We start from the raw sequence: 13,920 nt of genomic DNA on the forward strand, positions 1-13,920 counted from the left end.
TTTGATGTAACCTTACGAAAATTAACCATGGTTTGTTTTATAGTGAATGGGCAAAAACATGTTTTTTTAGTGACTTTATACATTTGTTTAACCACAGTTTTACTACAAACATGGTACAATTATGGTTAATGTAGCAAAACCATGGTTACTCTGTGCATACCATGGTTTTTGGTTTTATTTGCAGTAAAACCATGGTTATTTTTCGTAAAGGTAAGTTTGTCAACGTACAAGCTAAACGTAGCTAGTTGCAATATTACAAACTTTTAAACGTGCAAACAATACTCATGAAATGCATGTTCTCCTGTGTGTACAACTGAATTAGTTTAGCATTTAATTAAAATCGTTAAAATAAAATATATCAGGAGTGACTTACCTCCATCTGCCATCATCTACCGTTCCACACCAGTTTGCTTGTTATGAACCGCGTGACGTCATATGGGGCGGGGCAGCGCGACACGTCACACTTCACCTGAGTCCGTTTCGGCTGATGTCACTAGCTGTGTCTCATTTGGAAGGCTGCGCCCTCCGGAGGTCGCATTCGAAGGCTGCATACGTCATCGAGGCTGTCTCATTTCAAAAAAGCAAGTAGGACACTCCGAATGCGACCTTCGAATGCGACCTTCTTTCACAGAAATTCGGAGGATGCATGAGGTGTATCCTTCCCTGCTACAGATAACCCACAATTCTTTGCGTGAGTGTCAGCAACCGTCATTTATTTGAAAAAATGGCGGCTCCGGCAGTTCTAAATGCAAGCGAAGACGTGGCGTTTAAATGTAAGTATTTTTCAAGTTCTTCTTCTTTTTCTTATTTGCATTACCTCAGTAGGTACGTGTTGTAAACGGGGTTACAGGTGTACAGTGGTTTTTAAACAGTTAGAACAGTACTTCACTAGCAAGCCGAGAAATTATTAATTTACCCCTCTGGTATTGTACATATCAGGTCACTTTCATATTACTCACTGTAGAAACTACCCAGAGACAATAACCTTGTAATAATTTTATAATAAATTCGCTTCTACGTTTAGTTTTATAAAAATGTATGTTCAATATTTTAGTTCACTGGCATTTTTATTTTAGATGTAGAGTATTTAACTAAATTATGCACCATTTCTGTCTATATGGAATATAGAAAATACACTTTCTAATTAATAGTATTATATTCTAATAATATAAAACTATTTTTAAAAATGGGTAGGTTTAGGTGAATAGAATATACAGTTTGTACAGTATAAAATAATTCTGACTATGAAACGGGCTCTTGTTGATAGGAAATACCTGTGTGTGTATTATCTCTAGTATTATCAAAGACTTTAATTTTTTTTTGTCAAAATTTAGATTTGTTTTGTTCAAAATCATTAAGTATTGCTTTTTGCATTATTATTACAGTTAAAAATCTATCTAAAATGACCAAACACTACCAGAGGGCAAAAACGGCAGTCCTAACTACATGTAGAAATGAGTCATGTTAAATTTTGTTTTGAATAGGGAGCAAGGAAAATACAGAGAGATTTATTAGATTGAGGCAGGTACATTCTGATCTCTTCACTGGAGCCAAAAATACAGCCTTAAACGGTTGGAGGTAAGATTTTAGAATTAAAGAGTATGCAGTCAGTCTTCTTTCTTTCTTTTGTTTTGATTAGCTTGTTCAGGTGTGTTTGATTAGGGTTGGAACAATCTTATTTCTAAGGATAAAAATATTAATTTTAATTTTATAATTATAGATTCATTCTGCAGAAAATGGACTTGACCAGTAAAATTACACCAGCACAAGCCCAAAAAAAAAAAGTGGGACAATTTAAAAAAAATAAAATAAGGTAAGCTAAGATGTACCTGTACCCCTGTACAGTCCCATGTCTAAGGTATCTCACCTCTATAAAATTAAAATTTTACTTATTTCATTTTTATATATTTTTTTCTCCTAGACTATATCATGTTGATAATTTGCCCAACCACTATAGCCTTAACCTTGACAGTTGTACAAACTTAAGATCTTTAATGCCTTTAAAATTTATGCCACCATTAACCTTGTTTGGCTTAGGAATGCAAACATCCAGGGTCAGGTGAGGGCCTAAACAATGGAAAGCCCACTGCTGAAACCTGGCCGTGGTTTGTTCTGATGGATGTTGGGTCAAAGGCCCTCCATTTCCCCCCCAGTTCTCATTGCTTCACTGCCTGATGACGAACCACGGCCAGGTTGCAGTTCTGATGAAGTTACACAGGAAGCAGAACAGGAGGAGAGGCCAGGGATAGAGCAGTCAGGATGATCAAGAAAGAGAAAAAACAAATCAGATTCTCTTCTTGAACTACTGAAGGAAGACATGGCACGCCAGCAAGAGTGGGAAGAAAGGAGAGATGCAGAAAATAGGGCAAGGAGTGATAGGCTCTTTAATTTACTTGAGAAACTTATTGATAAAATGTAACAAAAATATTTACTACTATTAACAATATTTACTTACAAATGTTAATTAAAATCAAAATACAATGTTATTCAATTGTTAATTCTAAAAGATAATTCTACTGTCAACATATGACTATATGTAAAAAATAAAACTGAAATTAATAAAAAAATATCTTTGGTTAAACATTAACAAAAATAAAAATAAAGAAAGTGGAAAAGATGCCATGTGTTGTGTGAGTTCTCTTGATGACTTCCTAGTAAGCCTAAGAACACAAAAAACAACAACAGTATACTGGGTTAAGGTTTGTAAAAAAATCATGAAAAGTGAGTTATTTGTAATGGTGTGTAAACTTATATTAAACTTAACTATAGGTAAGTATTTAGTTCATATTAAAATCAGTATTTGTAGCAAATTATTATATTGTATTCATGTGTGTTCAACTTACTTTTCTTTTTATATAGGATGATGAATGTAGTCATGGTCCAGGTTGACATCCTGTAAGGCAGACACTTGGTTGCACAGTCTTGAACGCCATGCTGCACCAGATACTGCCTCCCCTGGATTGCATGCCACCACATCATCGTCCTCTTCCTCATGGCTGTCATCCGGTGTTACAATATCACCAACACCAAGGCAGATGTTGTGCAGCATGGTGCATGCTGCTATCACCTGTATACACACAAATATGAAAATATCATTCTGTAAATTGTTCTTTCTGAAAGTGAAGTTGTGTGTTAAAGAAGTTCACTTCCAGAACAAAAGTTACAGTTAAGTTTTCAGTCGTAAAAGAAATTGTTTTTTGAGTCAAACATTTCAGGATTTTTCTCCATATAGGTGACTTCTATGATGTCTGTGAGTTTGAACTTCGGAAATGCAGTTTAAATGCGGCTTCAAAGGGCTCTGAATGATCCCAGCTGTGGAAGAAGTGTCTTATTGAGCGAAACGATCAGTTTACGCTTACACAGTTTTTTTTTTTTTTTGTAAATAACCAAATGTTTCGCTAGATAAGACATTGAAGGTTTAACTCACAGGCACCATAGAAGTCCATTATATGGGGAACATTCCTGAAAGTTTTTCCTCAAAAGACATAAGTTCTTTACGACAGAAGAAAGAAAGACATGAACATCTTGGATGACAAGGGGGTGAGTAAATTATCTGTAACTTTTTGTTCTTTAAGTGAACTTCTACTTTAACCCTCTGGTGTTGTTTGGTCATTTTAGGCCAAATATTTTTTGAGAAATTTTTAAAATCACTGCTTCATTGGAATGGTACAAAACTAAGGAATACACAGCATTGAATATGTATAGCTATAAAGCCATCTAATGACTACACCATGGTATTACAGGTGATTTTCATTTTTTTTCACAAGGATTTTAAGTACTTCTCTATTTTTAACTTAAATACTACATTAATTGAAAAAATACATAATTATTTGTATTTTGTCACATTTTAATACAGAAAATAGTCCATAATTTAGATATGTATATTGATTAGTGACATAAAATACACCAAAAGTGCTAAATATTAAGAAATTAAATGTAGTATATTCATTTTACAAAAACTAAAATTAGTACACGATTATGGCCTTCGTCTGTGTGACTTTCAAATGAACAATACCAGAGGGTTAAGTAAAAGTCAAATATAGGAATAAATAATGCAACCTTTGGTGCAAACGTTGGATGCACTTCAAGTGCCTGAAGGAAGATGGCTCTAAATCGCGTTTTCATCATTCCAAAGGCATGCTCAATAATTGAGCGGCCTTTGGAAAGATGTGCATTGAAGCGCTGAGTAGATGGTGAGGCTGGATTTTTAAATGGTGTCATGATTGCGATTGGCTTCTCTGTGCAGGGGTACCCACCATCACAGAGAAGGAAAAAGCCCTGAGGCGGACACTTGGCTTGTGTGTGAATGGGGCTGTTCTTAAGCACCCGAGAATCGTGGATACTCCCGGGATACCCTACAAAAATGTCTAAAAATGCCCCATGATGGTCGCAGATCCCTTGAAGCAGGATGGAGGCAAACAGCTTTCTGTTTTTATAGCACTGCCCATCAGGGCCAGCTGATGGTTTAATTCTCACATGGCATCCATCAATTGCTCCAACAGCTTTACCAAATGCCTGGTGATTGGTGAGAGTAGCAAAGCCAGAACCAACCTATAATTCTGTGAATGGTTGGCTGTGGGATCCCAAAAGCCTGTGACCAAAGTCCCTTTAAGGTATTCAGCCAATCACAATGCACTGGACAGCTGGTTAACCAGCAGCATGCTTTTCAGAACGATTAGCTTTGTAAAACTCAACACGTTTCAGAAAGGCGGGCAGAGAGGGGAAACAAATATATACAAAAAATAAAGTTTTTGAACCGTAGACTGCGTAAAAGCATTACATTACACCAAATACACAAAGTTACGTTTTAATGTCATATAACCCCTTTAAATTCATATGTAATTATTTCAATTTGCACAACCTACCTCTTTGACAGAATTTTTTTTTTCAGTTTTTCACTCTTTACTTTCTTTGTCTTCTTTCCTTTCTTCCTTTCATTTGAAGAGTCTGAGGTTGATGACTCTGGGTCAGAAGACTGGGACGAGTCAGAGGATTCTTTTTTCAATTCCCAAGAGATTTTCTTTCTTTTGGGGTTTGTCCGCAGGCTTATCTTTAATTTTGTCAGGCATGTTGTCCACCTTGATGGCTTTAATCGGGAGGAACAAAAATAAATAAATAAATAAAACAGGTAATATTCATACTGCATGCTTGCATTCGAGACTTTTAAGGATTAGTTCACTTCCAGAATAAAATTTTTCTGATCATTTACTCACCCCTATGTCATCTTAGATGTTCATGTCTTTCTTTCTTCAGTATTTTGAAGAAAACATGCCAGGAATTTAATTCAAACAGTGGTGTTCAATGGTGGCCAATGCACCATTCAATCCAAATTGCAGCTTCAATGCAGCTTCAAATGGCTCTACGCAATCCCACCTGAGTAATAAGGGTTTTATCTAGCGAAACAATCGGTCATTTTCTTAAAAGAATGAAAATTTATATACCTTTTAACCACAAATGCGCCTCTTGCACTAGCTCTGCAGTGGACATGCATTACGTAATCAGATTTAGAAACTAACATGCTTTTTTTTTGTAAGGGGTGTCCAACATGATAACATAATGTGTGAAGTAGGGCTGGTGCGAAACAATTTGTGGTTAAAAAGTATATACATTTTTATTGTTGAAAATAATCAATAAAAATTATCATTGAAAATGACCGATTGTTTCACTAGACGAGACCCTTATTCCTCGGCAGGAAAAACGGCAGACAAAAGAGGCTTACATTTTTTTATGGTATAGTGCAAAAATAGTACTGATAGCACTATAGTAAACATATGTATATATATTTATCATCAATATTTATCATAATATGTTATATCATAATGTTATATTTATAAAAAGTTACATGTTATAGTTTATTTATCTTAATTTATTTTTTATATTTATTTATAGTTAATTTATTTATACCAGGGCTCTCAAGTTTTGGAAAAAGTTTGGAGTGAGATTTTATCTGTTAGGGGAGGAGCCACTCAAATATTTGCAGCAGCGGCCCCTCGGCCCCACACAATTCTCTCCAGTTTTTAGTAAAAGTTCAACTATCTATTGTTCATAATTAACCAGCACAAAATAAAAAATATAACAACTGGTAGATCTGATAAGTCAAATTCATGTATCAAATGTAAAAGAAGAAATTTGGCCCCAAACGAGCAAACTAAACATCAGTGCTCAATGCACATACTGCTCCGGGTGTGTGTTCACGGTGTGTGTGTGTTCACTACTGTGTGTGTGCACTTGGATGGGTTAAATGCAGAGCACAAATTCCTTGTATGGGTCACCATACTTGGCCTCACTCACCCCCTTTCCTTTCCTTTCCTTTAAACATACAGGAGGATTGCAGAACTTGCTCATAGCATGTATGTCAATCTGTGTGTGTGTTTGTGAAAGAGAGAGGGTACATATTTCAGCTTACTAATGTCATTTTGTATTTCAAGTGTTATTGCACACTTTGATGCCTTGAGGACAGTGGTAGGGGCTTGAATTTAGCTAGAGTAATTAGTTACGTGTAACTGAATTTTGTAATTTAATTATAAATTACATTTAATCTGTTACAGTTACTGAGAAATAACAAATATAGTTAAATTACAGTTACTTTTAAAAAATGTTTACAATTACAAAGTGGGTTACATGTAAATATTTTGATTGATTTATTTCCCAAATCGCATTGACTGCTTTAAAATAGAGACACCAATGTTTCAGGAGTTAAACAGAGGTGCTAAAGATTTTGTGGTGGCTGTGCTTTAAAATTAAATTATTATAATCTTAATTCAAGTTGTGAAGGATTTTGTAAAATTGACAGTAATTAGTGTTGAGTGCTACTGTAAGGAAAACCTGCCTGCTTAAAAAGTTTTTAAAAGGATTAACAGTTGAAAACATTCCTTAGAAATTTAGTAATCAAATGTAATGTTACATTACCTCTAAAGCAATTGAAATAGTTACACTACTTTTAAATTACATTTTAAATAGGGGAATTTAATCTGTAGCCTATTACAGGCTATTTCCAAAATAACCTTCCCAACAATGTTGATACATTTGTGTTTTGAAATATATAAAACAATTTATTTTATTTGGATGAATTTGTCCGTCTTTTTAGCAGATTTACCAATTGTCTTGTCTTTTCCTTAATTTCAGGCCCACAATTGGTTAAAGCTGTTGAAGAACGTCTCGGGTTACTACTGTAACCTTAGTTCCCTGAGGGAACGAGACGCCGCGTCAGGAACGCTATGGGGAACGCCATTGGCGGGCAGCACTCTGAATCATGTCTTGCAACCAATGAACGACGGGGGTGACGTCACAGGCGCGGTGACGTCACCGACCAGGAACTATAAAACGCGTGCGTTTGAAGCCGGCGGCAGCTCATAGGAATGAGGCGAGCGCCGCAGGGTGCGGGAATTATGGTCCGAGACGCGGCGTCTCGTTCCCTCAGGGAACTAAGGTTACAGTAGTAACCCGAGACGTTCCCTTCCGGGAACTCGAGCCGCGTCAGGAACGCTATGGGGAACGAGACTACCAACGCCCCCATAATTTCCGAGCCCTGCGAGTGTCTGCTCAACCAGGGTGGAAAAGGAGAGAGCCCTTGTCTAGCATACCGCGGACAAGAAGGCCCTGTAGTCCTCGGCCCTCGGGCACACGAGGAATGGTAGTCTTCCTCTGTCTGGTCGCCAGCCAGAGCGAGAGGTACTCCACGGCCCTCAGGCACACGCAGAGTCTTAGTCCTTTGTCTGGGAGTCAGCCAGAACAAGAGGGACCGAATGACCACTGTCTAGCACTCGGCGGACAGATGGTGTGTGTAGTCCCCGGTCCGTAGACCCACGAGGACTGAGAGCTTGACCTCCAGGCTCCTCGGCCCTCGGGCACACGAGGAGTGGGTGATCCTTTGCCTGGGGGTGCAGCCAGGGCAAGAGGGATCCAAGGCTCGGCCTGTGCTACGCCAGGACGCGAGAGATAAGGCCATTGTCGGCATTCCGCGGACAAGAGGGCACTGCAATCCCCGGCCCTCGGGCTCACGGGGAAGACAGTAGGGGCCTCAGCCTGGTAGCCAGCCAGTGCATGAGGCACTCCTCGGCCTTGTTGTAAGGCAGACGAGGAGTCTTAGTCCTTGGTCAAGGTAGTTTCCGGAACCAGAGGGACCGCATTACACTCGGTCTGATAGCATACTGCGTCAGAACACGAGGACAAGTGAGCCATTGTCTAGCATTCCGCGGACAAGAGGGCTGTAGAGTTCTCGGCCCGCAGGCACACGAGCATAGAGACCTCCGCCTGGTTCGCCAGTCAGTGCAGGAGGCACCCCTCGGCCCTCGGGCACACGAGGGGTCTTAGTCCTTTGTCTGGGAGTTAGCCAGAACAAGAGGGACCGAATGACCACTGTCTAGCACTCGGCGGACAGATGGTGTGTGAAGTCCCCGGTCCGTAGACCCACGAGGACTGAGAGCTTGACCTCCAGGCTCCTCGGCCCTCGAGCACACGAGGAGTGGGTGATCCTTTGCCTGGGGGTGCAGCCAGAGCAAGAGGGATCCAAGGCTCGGCCTGTGCTACGCCAGGACGCGAGAGATAAGGCCATTGTCGGCATTCCGCGGACAAGAGGGCACTGCAATCCCCGGCCCTCGGGCTCACGGGGAAGACAGTAGGGGCCTCAGCCTGGTAGCCAGCCAGTGCATGAGGCACTCCTCGGCCTTGTCCTAAGGCAGACGAGGAGTCTTAGTCCTTGGTCAAGGTAGTTTCCGGAACCAGAGGGACCGCATTACACTCGGTCTGATAGCATACTGCGTCAGAACACGAGGACAAGTGAGCCATTGTCTAGCATTCCGCGGACAAGAGGGCTGTAAAGTTCTCGGCCCGCAGGCACACGAGAATAGATACCTCCGCCTGGTTCGCCAGTCAGTGCAGGAGGCACCCCTCGGCCCTCGGGCACACGAGGGGTCTTAGTCCTTTGTCTGGGGGTTCAGCCATGACAAGAGGGACTGAAAGCTTGGTCTGATAGTAGTGTCAGACGCGAAGTAGGGCCTTTGTCTAGTTTTCCACGGACAACAGGCTAAGTATTTCTTTGTTTGATTGCAGATCTCTTTAGTTTGGCGAAACTAACTTCTCTTCTTTCCGCAGAAAGATGCGCCTTGAGAAGTCTTCTCCTGGCTAGGGAGGTGGCTGACTCTCCAGGCCTAGCGCACTAGGCCGAGAGCACAGCAGAGCCTGGAGCGGCTCTGAGGTCAAGCTCATAGTACCTGACGAATGTCAGGGGCGATATGGACCAACCCGCAGTTCCTGGAAGCGGAGCTTCTGGAGAACGGAGGCTTCACAGAAGACTCTCTAAAATGAGAGGGAATCTCAACGCTCAATCCAACAGCTCTTAAGAGTGGAGGTCTCAGATAACCCTTCCGTGAGGGGAGACCTAGCTACACTCACGCTTTTTTTTTTTTTTTTGGTACTAGAAGCGGCGCTTGGCTGCACAGCGATCGGGAGGATGTGTAAAGACGCAGCCTCGGCAACGTCCGTACTATGGCGTCCAGTCCGGGCAGACCTGGAGGCACTAGGGAGAACCAGAGGGAACCTTGCGATATCTATAGAGTCGCAGAGGTCCCATCCTCTGAGTCTGTATGCTTAAAATTTTTCATACTTCATTACTCCCGATGAAGCCTTAATCTCCCGACCGTGGAGGAAACGTGTGACCAGGGGGCTCTGCCCACTGAGAGGCCACCTAGAGGGGCGTGGTAGGCACTCGTAGCCGCCACGTAACCCCTCCAGGTGGAGTGAGCTAGCCCTGCGGAAAGGCGAGACTGTAGGAACTCCAGAACTGTACCAACCGGGCAGTCGACTGGGTCTAAGTGGCGCTCGCGGCGCCATCTCGCAAACAAGTTCCACTTGAGGCCATACAGTTTCCTCATAGAGGGAGCTCTGGATTGAAGAAGGGTCTCAACCACCTCAGTAGGGAGACCCGCTCCTCTAGGTTGTGCCCCCTCAGGGGTCACACCCATAACCTCAACTTCTCTAGGTGGGGTAGCAGACTGCGCCCCTGGCCTGAGATAGGAGGTCTCTCCTGACAGGAATCTCCCATGGAGAGCCGTCTAGGAGAAATACCAGGTCCGAGAGCCATACTCGTGCCGGCCAGCGCGGGGCTACTAGTAGCAGCCGCACTTGAAACCGACGGACCCGTTCCAGAACTCCCGGGAGCAGAGCGATCGGGGGGAAGGCGTACAGACGCAGCCTCGGCCACGTCTGTGCCATGGCGTCCAGCCCCAGTGGAGCTGGAGGCACTAGAGAGTACCAGAGGGGACAGTGCGATGTCTCTTGAGTCGCAAACAGGTCCACCTGTGCCTGGCCAAAAACTCTCCATATCTGCTCCACCACCTCTGGGTGGAGCATCCATTCCCCGGGCCTCGGCCCCTGCCTCGACAGGACGTCTGCTCCCACATTCAGATGTCCAGGAATGTGGACTGCTCTCAGGGAGAGGAGTTTTCCTTGAGACCACAGGAGGATCCGATACGCCAGCTTGAATAAGGGGCGTGAGCGGATTCCCCCTTGATGGTTTATGTAATAAACTACCGCTGTACTGTCTGAACGAACAAGGACATGACGGTTTCTTAGGTCTGGTAGAAAACTCCTGAGGGCCTGGAACACCGCCAGCATCTCTAGGCAATTTATGTGCCATGAGTGATGGTGCGGGCTCCACAGGCCTTGGGCTGAGCGGCCACACATGACCGCTCCCCATCCGGTAAGGGACGCGTCTGTCGCTAGTGTGACACGGCGGCATGGCATCCCTAAGACCGGTCCCTGAGAGAGAAACCAGGGTTTCTTCCACATGACCAGGGCACGTAGGCAGCGCCGCGTGACACTGATCTTGCGGAGCGGGTTTCCCCTCGGGGAGAACCCCCTGGTTTTGAGCCACCACTGTAGTGGTCTCATATGCAGCAGTCCAAAAGGTATTACGTTGGAGGCGGCTGCCATAAGACCTAACAGTACTTGGAACTGTTTGACAGTGAGTGACTGGCCTAGCTTGACCGCATTTACTGCAGTAAGTATGGACTCCATCCGAGCAGGTGACAACTGTGCCTGCATCGTGGATGAATCCCATACCACGCCCAGATAAGTAGTCCTCTGTAAAAGAGAGAGGACGCTCTTCTTGGCGTTGAGTCTCAACCCTAACTTCTGCATGTGAGCGAGAACAACACCTCGATGCTGAACCGCTAACTGCTCCGAGCTGGCTAGGATCAGCCAGTCGTCTATGTAATTGAGTATGCGGATGCCCTGGAGTCGCAGTGGAGCCAGCGCAGCATCCACATACTTCGTAAAAGTTCTGGGTGAGAGAGCTAGGCCGAAGGGAAGAACCCTGTATTGGTACGCTTCGCCCCTGAAAGCGAACCTGAGGAACTTCCTGTGCTGAAGAAGGATGGAGACGTGAAATAAGCGTCTTTTAGATCTATCGTGACGAACCAGTCCTCGGACCTGATTTGATACACGACCTGTCTGACAGTAAGCATCTTGAACTTCAGTTTTCTGACTGAGAGGTTTAGAAGCCTGAGATCTAAGATGGGCCGAAGCCCCCCATCCTTCTTCGGAACAATGAAGTAACGGCTGTAGAACCCGGATTCCCTGTCTTGAGGAGGGACCACCTCGATGGCCTCCTTCCTCAGAAGAGTATCTACTTCTTGTTCCATTATCAGACCCTGCTCGGGGCTACTAATGTTGGAAATACCCCGCTGAAAGGTGGCGGCTTGGGGCCGAACTAGAAAACATAAACCTTTCTCTACAGTACGCAGGACCCACTTTGAAATCTTTGGCAGTAGTTTCCACGCTGCCAGAAAATTTACTAAGGGTACCAGCCTCTCGAGACTGGTGTCTGGATTTACTCGAGGAACTAACCCGGAGACCTGTAACAGTGAACCGGCAGGACGCTCCTGAGCTAGTTCCTCTGGGGACCCCCGTGGGGTTGCGAACTCTCCAGGGCCGCTACGTTTTTCGGGCGGAACAGCTAGAGGATGTTCGCGGGAGATTGCCGCGCCTTGTAATGCTGGCAGGGTTAACTGACAAATCTCCTGAGGGCCCCGAGGGGGTTGGAACCCGCACCTAGGGTACGGTGCAAACCCCCCCGCGAGGGGCAGCCCTCAATGGCTCTGAATCACAATCCTCAGAGCCGTATAGCCGAGGACTTCCTGGGTTTTTTTTTTTTTTTTTGGAAGCCCCCGACTTAGAGCGTTGCTTTCCGGGCCCTCTAGGCATAGCCGGAGGGACGCGGGTGGCAACGCTCTGTTTCTGCGCCTCTAAAGTAGAGAGCTGGTACACGGCTGGGTTTTACTTCCCGTCAAAAGACCCCAGCATGTGTATCTTTGCTGATCAAGCCTGAAGTTTTCTTTAGGCGGCTTGGAGAGCAAAGACGGAGCCTTAAAGAATGATGCCTAGACCGGGGAACAGATAGCGTCTGTTCGACCCGCGGCGTCATCTTTACCGTTTGGAAGTGCTGACTTAGTCCGCAGGAAGCAAAACGTTTGCTTTTCTGCGGCTCATATTTGCTTATTTAGCTAATGCACAGTCAGCACAACCACCAGCTCATCATACTGAGGCGATCAGGGGGAGGGGGGCGGTTGAATACTTTTGACAACGTACTTCACATCAACCTCCTCGGAGGAAGATATGGCAAGCGTTGAAAACCTTTCCTGGAGGGAAGTAACCGCATTGCGGGCTTCCATATCCAGAAAAAGATTCACTGATCCACCAGATAGGAGAGGAGATAGGGTATTTTTTAAAACACCCGTCTCCAGTCCCTCTAATAGATCGAGCCGCGATCTCAGCGAGTGCAGCAACCGCTCCGCCTTGGCGGAAGCGGGGCCACACCCGCGAGAAACGCAGGCGAAGGCTCCCTCCTCGAAGAGAGCCTTCTGTGGAGCACCCACAATGGAGGATTTTATGCTCACACTGTGGACAGCCAGCCTTTTCGAGGGCTGACTGTGCGTGCTCTACACTCAAGCAGACCACACATAGACTGTGTGTATCCCCACCAGTAATAAGCATTGGTAGGGAGGAACACACTATCTATGCGGCTGCTTGTACCGCCTAGTTTCGTAACACTTCTTTCCCCCATGGTTGCATTTTAAAGGTCATACTACTCAAATAAAAGCCGTGCAAACTGGCACGAAAAAACAGCAGTATGACCGGGACAGACACAGACACAGAGCGCTCTCGCTGAATGACAAAAGCTGCCGCCGGCTTCAAACGCACGCGTTTTATAGTTCCTGGTCGGTGACGTCACCGCGCCTGTGACGTCACCCCCGTCGTTCATTGGTTGCAAGACATGATTCAGAGTGCTGCCCGCCAATGGCGTTCCCCATAGCGTTCCTGACGCGGCTCGAGTTCCCGGAAGGGAACTAATAATTTTGCACAAATTTAGCTATAATCCCCAACATCAGTTCTCACTATCTTTGATCACAGGCAAGTGATTTTAAAGTGATAGCGGGACAAGTTATCCCTTACTTTTCAGCGTGAGAAATACAAGGTTTGGCGTCAGAGCGTGTGAACTGGTTGAAATGCGTATATCTCACACTGAATGCGTGAGACTTGAGAGCACTGTCTTAAAATGTCATTGAGATTGCTTTGTCTCAGATGCATACCAGTAATGTGTTTTTTTCCTTGCATTTTATAAAAGCTGTTTAAATAGCCTAATTTAACTAAGGTCTAGTCCTGATTTAAGCTAAGCCCTGTCTGCGAATCAGGGTCTATATTTTTTGAAGTTACCACAAAGTTTTTTGTTGTTGGATTTTTTTAAAATAATAATTAGCTTTACCTGAATTCAATGTTATTTTCTTGTTCAAATAGTGTGGGGCAAAAATAAACACATTTCTATGTAAACTGAAGGATGTTTACTTTGAGTGACTTATTGTTTTAAAACCATATTAATTACAGTCATGCATGTTCTCTGATGGAAAAAAGTAAAAAGCATGA

The sequence above is a fragment of the Garra rufa genome, chromosome 2 (genome assembly GCF_049309525.1).
Source record: "Garra rufa chromosome 2, GarRuf1.0, whole genome shotgun sequence".
Classification (NCBI taxonomy): domain Eukaryota; kingdom Metazoa; phylum Chordata; class Actinopteri; order Cypriniformes; family Cyprinidae; genus Garra; species Garra rufa.